Below are 12,997 nucleotides of genomic sequence, written 5' to 3' on the forward strand. Positions count from 1 at the left end.
AGTTGAGGGTAGTGATAAGAAATTTCTCACTTCCATACTGATGGTACATGAAACTGCCGATACCTGGGTTTTGTTACAGTTCCTCTGCCCAGGTATGGTATTCCTTGTTATCGTTACTGTCCCTCTTTGCCACCCCAGTACAATTTCTTTTAAAGACTACGTTCTGCAGCGTATCTCCATGTATCAGTGCTTTTTAAAAAGTGTCAGAGCTTGAACATGATTTAAAATAACTTAAATTATTTATTTAAAACTAAGTTAAATAACTTATTTAAAATTTAAAATAACTTAAAAGCTTAAAAATTGATTTAGCTAGAGTTAAAATATCAGATAAGAAGCCATAACCAGCAACATAAAAACTCACAAAAAATCATTAATCTTTACTTCTTTCTTATAAACTTTGCTCTCTTGATAGTTGCTATGATTACCTGTAAATTCCATAAATTTCATGACTAGACCGAAGTACCCAAATCAAATGAACACCAAAATACACTGGGCTTTTTAGACCCTGTTAAATTTTGTTTGAAACTTACTTTTCCCCAGTATTTCTATGCAGTTATATGCAACAGAATTAAAGACAAAGTAGATTTTTCTTGTCATGATATTCTGAACTGGAGCTTCAGAGAACACCATGTATTACAGGATACACGAGAAAGATGTGATACTTGGCAGCACCATTTTTGTTTCATTACCATCACATCCAAATGCAGGGAAGCTGCTCCCAGCACTGCTAACATTTACTCCTCTGGAAATCACCCAGTCCACCATCCCTCTCCAGGCTGCAAAAGAGGAAGATGGTATCTGGAAGCGGCGGTGAGAGCTGGCTGTTAAAAAGCACGCTCTGAGCAGAGATTTGTTTTGAGTCAGGTGGCAAAATATCTGTCTGCGAAGGAGGCAGGCTTCTGAGGAGTCTGTGGGCAGACCTCGCTCAGGTGGTGGCAGGTTGCAGATTCTCCACCAGCTGGTCTGGAGGCTCTCCCGAGCTGGTGGAGGAGAGCAGCTCCTCCTCTTCAACCAGCTTCTAGCAGCTTTCAGGTTTACGCAGGAATGAATAGGAAGAGCACAACTACTGCTTCTCAGCCCAGATTAGGAGAAACCTCTTCTTTTCCTGGCATAGATAAAACGAGTCTCTCCTAGACTCTCACACTTCTCTGTAGCGTGTGGTTAAGATCTTCCCTTTAATCTGTTTTTACCAAGTTGTGGTGTAATGTTACTGTTGTCTGGCAGTTTGTCTGGCCCTCTAAGCCACACAATACATGGACAAGATGCCGTTGTAAAAGACAACCATTAAACATTTCTACTGCAGGCCTGTAGGCTGGCTTGAAGGTGCAAACACCTCCTTTATCACAAGCCTTAGTGCAGGATATACTATGCAGCAATGGTATTCCCTAGCAACAAAGTTCAAGGAAAAATCTTCTTATTTTGAGATTCGAATTGGAAAACACAGGGAGCAACAAGCCATGAACAGATTGCGAAATAAATCTCCATGATGAAATTAAATAAAATCATTTTTTTTAAAAAAAACTTTTGTCTGTTTACAGCCAACTCACAAGAGGAGGGCAATTTTGGAGAAGTAGCTGGAGGCAGTACCAGTGGAGATTTACTCCTGCAGTACTGATGGCTGAACCATGTATGGGTCTATTTCAGGGACTACACACTGCGTGTAGCAGAGTTTTAGGTTCCCTAGGGAGTAACCAGTGGTGAGGGTGCGTATGAGCGTGATTATGGGGACCTCAACATACCATATGTTCTACATGCTCAATGTATGGGAAAATGATTTCCTAATTGGTAACACATATCTGAAACAGCTGCTGTTTTAGAAGAAGCAAATCCATCACTTAGGACTCCCAAGAGGAGTCAAATCATCACTTGGTATGTCAAAGTGTTGGATTAACTTTTCCCCATGAGGCGGAGTATAACTGCTGCTGCTTTTGATCCAGACACCTGACTGTCTTTGTAAATTGAACAAAGTCTCTGCGTGCTAAACTTAAATGGTGACTGAGTCTAAAGGAAATAGGGATTTTCCAACTTTCTTGAAAGAGACATTGTGAAAGATAGAAACCTTTCAAGAGGGGATACCCTATAATTGTCTAGGTAGGTGGGGCGTGCAAACTGGTTGTCAAGGGTGAGAGAAAGCTTTCTTGAAATAAGAGTACAAAACTGTCACTATCAACTGAGGAAGCCAGTACTATTTCTAGAATATCAAAGTGCCTATAGAAGATTACATCTGGCTTAGTTTTGCTTAAGCCATGCAAGACCAAACATGTGCTCGTCAATAAAAGAACCATGTCTTCAAAGTGTTCCCCAGATATTATTTTTGTCTTCCACAGCATTCAGCCTTCAGCAGTGAACAGTGCACATCTTCAGACTTTGGTTAGAGCCTGTGAAACCCAGATAAGCAAATAACGAGGAACCAGGTTTCAGAACATCTTTTTCCCCATTCACTTTCTAGGAAACCTTGTCCTCTTTCCAAATTGAAGACCAGGCCAAAGTAGTCAATACACCCGTACATGGAATTAGAATACCTAAAGCTGAAATTAAGATCTGCCTATAAGAAATCGCAACAGCTTTATTTCTTAAGATAGCGATAAACTCAAGAGTGCTTTTGCATAATCAGCCAAGAGGATCTAATTTTGGAGCTGTGGACTCTCTAATATTCTTGAAAATGTTGTCTTTCCAAAGACGAAACTGGCTACTCAAACAAACTTTTTACTTTCAAGCCCCATTCCAAAAAAAACCCACAAATTAAACAATACCTAGGCAAAATTCTGGTTGAAGACGGTCCTCATTGTATTGGTGACTTTGTGATAGGTTTATATAAATGGTCTTCCTATTTGATGGTGATGGAAAGTCATTTAAAACCAATAGAATACAAAGTTAGTAGGCAGCTTTGAAGAAGGGGAGTCTAGGCTTCAAGAGATGAAAAACATTCTTCTTTTAGGACAGGTATTTAGTTTTCTGAGTTTTGGGTGGCTAGATTTCAAACAACCCTGCAACTCTCACAAAAAGGAGAGAACTAGACAGTGACAGACAACTCTCAACTGCCACCTCTCTGGATTTAAGAAGGCTTTGGAGTATCTAGGGGATATTGGACAGACCATAAAGGAGGGGAACTGGGAGAAGGAATAAAGTCAGAGTTGAGGAACTCTGAGACTCGCAGTTATAGATACAGATGTGTGTGTATAATATACCTATTGATGTCAATACGCAAATTACATGGGCCAGAATTGAGGTGCTGGAGGGAAAGGAAAAGGATTTGAAGATTTAGTGTCTTATAACAACTGAAAGGGGAAGCGGGAACAGGGAGCCCATACAGCCCAAGGTATTGATTGAGTACTAGGGAGATTAATTGGAAGACCAGAAAGCCACAGAGGCAAAATCTTTCTGGACTTAAAGAAGAAAGCTAATTCTTGGTCCAGAAAAAAGAAAGAGGTCCAAGGGGACGCAGATAGCAGCTCTGAGACTGGTTCAGACATAGATTTCTGGAAGCGAGAGAGGAAAGAGAATTAAGAAAGCAAAACAGAGATGAAAAGGATTTCTCAGAGCAAATTTATTTTAAGGAATTCAAGAAGCTTAGAGACAAAATGGAAAACTGAGATGAAAAGATGGCTGGAAAAAGCTTGCTTTGTATTTACTGGGAGCACTGGTGCTAAAAGCTGAACTGACAGGCAGGAGGTGAGGGACTGAACAGAAGGAAGTGATTTTATGGCTTACAGGAACAACTAGCCAGAGGCAAAAATAAGTCTTAATTGATGCAAGGCCTTTTAGTTTACTCAGAAAAAAAATACAATATTTTTCCTGTTAATTACTAGGGACAGTTCTTGAAATGCAACAGCTTGTTTTAAAGAGCATATGGTAGGGGGTGCTAGCAAATGCAGCAGACAATGTGTTACTAAAAGAAGAAGATCTTTTTTACATAAGGAGACATATGTAATCCAAATTTATCCACACCGTATCATCAAAATGGGTATTTTAAATCATACCGTCTATAATATTAATATTCAGACTGCAATTACTCAGTAAGGTATGTAAAATCAGTCCTTTCGGACATTACATTAAGGGGCAGCTTGAATCTTAGATGTGAAGAAAAAGATAGAGGAAGGGTAGGCAGGAGTTTGCCGTGATAAGTGATGTGCTAATCCAGCCTCATCCCATGCCGAGGCCAATAAATGGTCCTGTCGTCTGGAACCTTCTCGAAACTCTGCAACCGCTTACTCCTTTTACATAAATATCCTTTTCCTGCCTTCCTCAAGCTCTTTTTGAATATGTGCTCATAACTTAAATTTATTTTTCAGTAATGCTATTTTTATGGCATTAGGATTTTATATCTTTGCAACAACATGGTTCTCTTACTGTCTCATTGCCACCTTTTGTCAGCTGCCTCCCAGTTTTATATTCCCTGGCACAGTGTGAAGAAGTTTCTGATCTACCCTCTCTTATCTCCACCAAAATCCTTTTGTAGATGAGCCACAGGGGAGAAAACTGGCAGCACTCTGCACTTCGCTCATAAAATTATTTCTGTTTAAAATAAAATTTTGTGTTTTTTTAATAAAGTCGCAAACGAACCGTGTCACAGAATGGATGAACAGATTTTATTAAAATCAAAAACTAATTATGAATGCCCATCTTCACAACATCCCTGAGCGGGAGGGAGAGCTGAAGGAGGATATAGGGGCGCTGCGCCTGGCTGCAGGGATGGTGTGGGAGGAGAGGGTCCCGCGGTGGGGTCGGCCCTGGGGACAGGCATTCAGACTGCTGGCTGTGAGGGTTGGGTAAGGTATGTGGTGTACGTATGAGCCCCGGGTTCTTTGGGATGATGGAGGGGTGTCGAGGGGTCTGAGGGAGAGGGCAGGAGGGGCTGGCACAGCCCGCAGCTCAAGGGGCTCTGTGCTGGCAGCTGGTGCCAGCAGTGGCACCTCCAAGGAAAAGTGGCTTCTGTGCCACCTTCTGTGTTCAGGTGACCATCTGCATTTGGTGTGACCTCAACTCCTCGTGCAGGTTGCAAAGGTGGAGTTGGGTTGAAGAGCAGGGTCCCACCTGCACACTTTGGTTTTGCAGGGGAACTGAAAACCTGCAAGCATTGCTCTGCAGCCAGCTGGGAAACCAGCCCACAGGTTCCATGGCAAATACGGTACTGTGCACTTAAATCTCAAGTGGATTTGGGATGAGTATTTTAGGTGCTGTAGATTGAGAATGGATGACTAATATTTCCTCTTTTAAAAATAAAATTGAAACAGAAGTTGTGGCAACTTCAAAATAACAGTAAATCCTATGCAAACTAAAGAAAAATATCCCCTTCCCAGTTTTGAAAGTCTTGTTGCTTCAGTGATAGCAGATACCATGATGCCTCTAATGAGCAAAGAGAGTGAGCATTAACGTTGCCAATGTTATCATTCAGTCATCATCTTTCTATAGACTTGGGCCCCTTGGCTCCCTTTTCATGTGCCTGACACCTTCTCCTCCTCCTGATCGTGCTTTTTCCGCCAAAGGAGCTAGCAATACATACAGCTGCTGGTAAAGAAGAACAGGTTCAAAAATTCAAAACTTCCATGAAGGTGACACACATGTATCATATCAAGTTAGCACTTCAATATCTATCCACTCTTGACTTAGCTGAGAGAGTGGTTCAAACAGCCCTTTATTCCATACAAAGGCTAATTTGTACAGCAATTATCTACCAAGACACTGTGCGCAACCCTGAAGAGATGATATCCACAAACAAAAAATCATTCACAGCGTCCCCTCTTTTTCACTCTCTCCGCACTTCTCCTTCTTGCAGGTTCTTGTGGTACAAAGTACGTTTCCATTGTGAGTGGCAGTTTCCTACCAATCTTGCTTTCTTAAGCGTACTTATAAAGAGCTGAGATGAAAAGGCTGAGGTTGAACCTGACAGAAACTGCACCCTGCGCTTGCTGCGATTGCGGGTTTGCAGCCCCCACACATGGAGGTTCTCACCAGAGAGCACTACCTCAGGAGCAGAGCTCCTCTATTACACTCCCAGTGCCACGTCAGGTGTCTACAAAATGCATAGGGACACCTAGAAATGGAGGAATGGAAACCACTGCTGAATGAGGGGACACCTTATAATAGTCAATAGGAAGTGCTAAAAAGGGAAGAGTGTTTCTTCCAGACTTAGACATCTGTTCCTTCTCTGGCCCCCGACTAAAAAAATGTGTGTGAGATTCACAGACCAACACTCTGTCACTTAAATCATCCCTTTGGGTACAGACGACCAGCTCCCTTTGTTTCTTTAAAAAACATAGTAGCAACATCATTTTATCAGCTAGTCTGGTGTTCAGAGCTGAGTCCTTTCCAGCATGAGACAGATCAAGCTCATTTCCCAACAGACAAGGTTAAATACAGATCCCTACGGAGGATGAGCCTCCTGCCTAGTACACATTCCCTACTGTGCAAAAACAGCGGGAAGGTTTTTGGGGTCGGAAGGAGAGACTGTAGGAGAAAGCATGATGTTGTAAACCTGTAAAGATACTGCTCTTCTTGGAGGGCCTTACTTCAAGCCTCGCTGTAACACATGAGTAAAAGCACATGCATAAAACATTATCAAACAGTCATAAAAGAAAGGATACAGAGATCAAGAACTAAACCCCAGGAATGTGCATGAAAAGCAAATGCTGTAAACATCTAGCACCTCTACATCCCTGTTTCTGAGCAGAAGACCTCTCACTGAAGCTAGCTATTCTAGCTGCTGTTTCCCTCTCCTGCCTCTGACCGTGCCTCACATCAAAGCCCTCTTTGCAGCTTTCCCTTTGGGATCCCATTTCCAGCCTCCCTCCAGCTGGAGCTCTAGGCTTTGCCTGTCTTTCAACCCTACCTTTCATCCATTTCTCGGTCTTTAAACTCTTTTATGGAGTTTATGCACCTTCTCATTTCCAGTGATAGACACTTTGAATTTTAGCTTTGGCATCATGACTCTGGCAAGTCACTGTCTTGCTGTTAATTAAAGCCAGGTCACTGAAGGTTCTGATCCACAGTCCCAGGCGGCTCCTGTCCCTTTCATTTGGTACACAGTTATTTTCCAGGTGATTAATTAGGATATTTTTAAGTGGTTTTCAAAAGCAATGTTTGCTAGGTAGGATGCATTAAATCCACCCATCAAAACCATACTCATTATATTTTTAAGAGAAAGTAATTATTAATCATGCTAGTTAAATTATTCATTGTAATTTTGAATTGGTCTGCCACTTTGAAAATAAACAGCATGTTTTGTCCTTTACATATGTTTTAGAACCGCATTACTTAACACCCAGCTGTAAGCCCGAGTAAAAATCAAAGGAACAGAAATCCGTAGGCAGATGTTGCACTTCAACATCTATTCTCACACTCAGCTCTGAAAATCTTGTGTGTGGAATTCACTGTCCTCGAGATGATTCAGTTCATAACCAATGACTCAGCATCGGCAATTATCCCAGGGCAGCAAGGCAGACTATGTGCGTCCTTTGAACTGACTCCGTGGACCATTGATCCCCAAAGTCACCCACCGAAGGCAAACAGGTGGTTGGACAGTATTACAGTAATAGGTTTATTGATTCAATTCCTTAAATAAAACATTATGAAGAAAAGACTGTCGCAAAAGATCTGCAGATTAGCCGGCAGGCTTGTGGCATGCATCTCACTCCTGATATAAAATATGCGTGGTACAAATGCCCTGGGAGTCTGGTTCTTGTCATCAGGATTGTGTCACACGACAGCAGCAACCCAAGCAAATGGAAGGATGTATGTGAATAGCATGTTTACACGGATATGTGACTGAGCATTAATGTTGAGCTCACTCACTTTATGCCTGCTAAAAAGCAAAATGTTCATCTCTACTTGACATTTAGCACAGGCTGAATCTTTTTCATATATTTACATTAATTTTATATTTCCAACCATCTCAGCTCTCACTGACTATCTAAGCTTTCTTATGCCATTTCATGGCAAAATCAAACAGGTCAGTCATGATTTAAGGCTGATTCTTCTCTGAATGGAAAACTTGTACAATTAGGGATGGCCACAAGGTGATTTTAGAACCTGCCACCTCCCAGCTGAGCTGGGCTCACAGGCCATGTGACATCGGAGTCCAGTTCGGGTTTGGCTTGGGAGGGTCAGGAGGCACGCGAGTGATGTGATTGCCCAACCGGCTCTTGGGATGCAGCTCAGAGGATCTGCAGAAATTGTCTCGCAGCTGCAACACCTGGGCAGGCATCTCTCAGCATCCCAAGGGCCAGGGCGAGCGCTGAGGTTTAGCCCTGGTGTGATGTGCCACAGGGGTCTGTCTAGCCCGGACACAAGTGCGATGCCTCTGCAGGGCTGCACAGCTCACCGAGGTGGCAAGAAGCTCCCCCCGCCATCGCTGCAGCTCACCTCCCAGTTGTATGGGGAATTGGTTGTATTGGGAATCACACGTTGACACAGGTTGTGGAAACAATCCGCCCCTCTCGGTGGCCCCCCTTGCAAAAATATTTTTGGGAACGGTAGTGACAGATAAAAATATGAGCTACGATCTATGCCAAGACAGCGGTAAATTTGCTATAGCAACATAGTATGTCTGATGGTTGTGTTATTCTGAAGCCTCAGCTGTGGGCCAGGACTCCTTCACACTAGATATTGTACAAGCCCAGACTGAAAACTGTCACTGCGAATTTGATATTTAAATAAGTAAGTGATTTGATGAATGATGATAGCCTCAGTTGTGAAAAGTATTGCTTTTAGAGTATAAACCCTACTATTTTTATCTTCAGTTTTTTGCTAAATATCCAAGTAAACCTAGAAATTCCAGAGCAACATGCTTTTTCACAAAAGATTTTGAATAATTTCTGACTTTACTTTTGCCTTTGCCCTAGAGGTGCCCTAACAAAGTCCTAACAAAGAACTTTAGGAGGTTGTGGAAACTCTCAGTCCTTGCAGAAGATGGACATTTGCAAAGATGTCTCACCGTGGAATAAAATACATTCACATTTACCATGTATTTGTTATTTCCAACCTATTTGTACACGACAATATGCTTTCTCTCCTACCGTGGAAGAGCTAAAACATAACTTCACGTAAAAGCATGTAGGTTAAGGATGACAGAAAAGGTGCAATGAGAAAATAGGGGGTGCGAAGCAACCCCATGGGGACTGCAGCTGCCTCCAGATGTGATGAAATGTTTCCAGAGGCACCGAAGGAAATTGTTCAATAAATGGAATATGAAAACGTAGTGACATCAATACTGGCGCAAAAATAAAGCAGGTCATTCCAAAAGAAAGGTTTATTTCTGTATGATGTGGTTATGTTGTGTATTCTGTCTATTAATGCTTTAATGGTTGGAATGGAATGGAATGGAATGGAATGGAATGGAATAGAATAGAATAGAATAGAATAGAATAGAATAGAATAGAATAGAATAGAATAGAATAGAATAGAATAGAATAGAATAGTGCTGGGTTGGAAGGGACCTTTAAAGGTCATCTAGTCCAACCCCCCTGCAGTGAGCAGGGACATCTTCAACTAGATCAGATTGCTCAGAGCCTCATCAAGCCTGGGCTTGAATGTCTCCAGGGATGGGGCCTCCACCACCTCTCTGGGCAACCTGTTCCAGTGTCTCACCACCCTCATTGTAAAGAACTTCTTCCTAATGTCTAATCTAACCCTGCCCTGCTCTAGTTTAAAACCACTGCCCCTCGTCCTATCGCTACATGCCCTTGCAAACAGCCCCTCCCCAGCTTTCCTGTAGGCCCCCTTTAGGTACTGGAAGGCTGCTATAAGGTCTTCCTGGAGCCTTCTCTTCTCCAGGCTGAACAACCCCAGCTCTCTCGGCCTGTCGTCATGGGGGAGGTGCTCCAGCCCTCGGATCATCCTCGTGGCCCTCCTCTGGACCGGCTCCAACAGGTCCATGTCCTTCTTGTGCTGAGGGCTCCAGAGCTGGACACAGTACTCCAGGCGGGGTCTCACAAGAGCAGAGTAGAGGGGGAGAATCACCTCTCTGGATCTGCTGGCCACGGTTCTTTTGATGCAGCCCAGGATGCAATTGGCGTTCTGGGCTGCAAGTGCACATTGCTGGCTCATGTCCAGCTTTTCATCCACCAGTATCCCCAAGTCCTTTTCCGCAGGGCTGCTCTCTGTCACGTCACCCCCAGCCTGTATTGATAACAAGGATTGTCCTGACCCAGGTGCAGGACCTTCCACTTGGCCTTGTTGAACTTCATGAGGTTTGCATGGGCCCACCACTCTAGCTCGTCCAGGTCCCTCTGGATGACATCCCATCCCTCTGGCCTGTCAACCGCACCACTCAGCTTGGTGTCATCAGCAAACTTGCTGAGGGTGCTCCCGACCCCACTGCCTAAATCATTGATGAAGATGCTGAACAGCACTGGTCCCAGTACGGATCCCTGAGATTTTCTCAGTTAGCTTGCTTCTTTTAGATTAAATCCTCTTTCCAGCTGATAGTGTGAGTGAACAGCTGTAAGCTGAGGTTTTCTTGCCGGTGGTGGGAAGAGGGAAAGACTCCAGATTAACAGTGTGCAGCTTCCATCTACTGCAGAGTAGAAGGCCCCCCCAGCTCCATTTTGCATATTTTAAAAATATCAAATATTAAATTAATCCTGGTTATGTACCTTTAACTTTTATGGTCACCTAATGAACCTGAACACGATATGTGCATCTTAGATAGCTATTTATACATGTATTGAATTTTGTCTTTAAAAGGCCTGGTAATGTGTAAAAAATTGGTGCAACACATTTTTATCCAATTTGATAAATATGTCTCTCTGTATCAATCCTATAACGATCTTAGACATAAGGTAAATGGTTATATAAATAAATGTACCCAATTCCAATGGAATTTATTTCATCGCATTCACATGTTTTGTTTAGCATTTTTATGAAACCATATGAAAAATGAATGAATGCTCAAACTAGTTTACATCACTCCTTAGTGATTAATTATAGCATAAACACTGTGATTCTTCTATGCCAAAATAGAGAAAAGTACTTCAGAGACATGTTTAATCATTGGTATCTAGTAGTGCTGTGTTTATTCATTCCTTTTTGGTCCATTAGAGAGTAAATTAGATTTGATTCGCTTACTCTGATTCGCTTAATTGTACCAGTTACAGATGAAGTACAAATAAAACCATAATAAATCCAGCAGATGTTTAACCTGCTCAACCAAGATCTTTAACAGTCAATTCCAATCACAATTTACACTCGGCAATTTAACAAGACCCTTAGGAAGCTGATCTGATTTTTCTAAAAACCAGATACTATTTCTGTGTTGCCGAAACAAAACCGGTGCACTGTGTTTTCAGGTCCAGATTCTTTTACAAACATTTTTTTTGTGATCTCACTTCTTTCTGCACCAGGCTGTCAGGGAACAGCATCCCTCCATGGCCGGATGGATTATAGGAGCTGGTGTAAAAGTAAATCTCTCAGCTTCTCCCCAAGGTAAAAGCATTAAAGGCCACTAGTATAGAAAAAAACAATTCCAGAATAGAATTATAAAATAATGGTTTTTAATGTCTTTGACTTAAAAATCTGAAAATACATCTAATGCATAATGCACTAAACTGCAAGGTTCATCAGATCACAATTTAAATTACTATGACCTTTAAAAATACTATTTAATATGCGCATGAGAAACTTTAATACTAAATACCGTATCTTAGTCAAATTGATCTTTCATGTGGTATTGAGAAACCATCTGTATCTATAGAACTAAAAAGGACAATATACATTAGCAAACCAGTCCATGCTGGAGTTCGTTATGCCCCAACAAATCCCACCAAGAAATAAAGTAGCTTATTAACATAGAAAAATGTCAGTTATTTTAATTATAATGAGAGGCAAAAGGAATCCTCTCTGAGTGTGAAATTACTGCAAAGCCGTCCATTGATCCCTCCGTTTAATCAGTCTCCTGAGAGCACTAGGAAGACGGAAGAATATCTGATTACTGCGAAAGTGTCAGTCTGGGATTAGCGTTAGGTACCAGGCTTTCGAATTGAGGGATTTCCCCTCTCCACTCCCAAACCCGGACCACTGGCTGGTTTCACCACTTGCCCCGCTGAAGCAGGTTTCCCCTCCCTGTGCAATGCCAATGGAAAGACCAGAGGATACACAAACTTTTTGGGTGGCTTCCCTGACCAAAGGCTCAGCAAATTAAACACCAAGCCCCGGTAAAGAAAGCAAAAACAGAGGCCCCAAACTGGATAGTCCAAGACCATCTGAGGAGGCCGAGCAGACCACTGTCCCTGTGGCGAAGCCCACGGAGGTGGGCCAAGGAGAGGTGTGTGTGTCCCCTGGCCAGCCCAGGCAAACCAAGGGCTGATTGCCTGCAGGGGTGTGGGACTTAATTTGGGGTGCATGGGGGGAGAACTGTATAAAACTCACGGGACGTTTCAAGGGGGTTGAGTGTGAAACTTCCTATGGGACATTTAGAGGAAGGACCAAGGTGGGGAAAAGGAGGGATCTGGGTGGCCTCGGGTTCTGGGTCAACCAGGAAAGAGACACACTGGTACCGGCTGCCTCCATCAGCTCTCTGCAAGAAAATCACAGCTTGACCTCGCAGGCAGAGCCTGCCCACTGTCCACACAGGTGCTTATTACCGTGAGGAAGTTCGATTTCTCTTTTCTCTGTTGTAAGATCTTTTGCTCCTCCAAGCAGCAGCAGAGGATGATACTCAGCAAACAGTTGAATACACACCCGTACTGAAAACAAATAATTTGCAAACAAGACATAGCCTGGAATATGTTCTGACTATTTTGAATATTGAACAAATCTGTCAAAATCAAATTCTGTTCAGAGATAATTTGTGAATAGCAGAAAAAGCTAAAACCACAAATAAATGTTTGATCTGCATCGCTTATGCTGTTCTGTCAGAATCTGAATTATCAAGCAGAAATCCTACTTAGATTCCTAAATGTCAGATCCAAATTTACTTGCCCCAAGACAAGTCTGATGCGTTGAGAGGGGGCTGAGGTGAGGTGGTCGGTGACAGGCATGTATATACCTTGCATTAGCACTA

Source organism: Rissa tridactyla, chromosome 2 (assembly GCF_028500815.1).
Source record: "Rissa tridactyla isolate bRisTri1 chromosome 2, bRisTri1.patW.cur.20221130, whole genome shotgun sequence".
Lineage (NCBI taxonomy): Eukaryota > Metazoa > Chordata > Aves > Charadriiformes > Laridae > Rissa > Rissa tridactyla.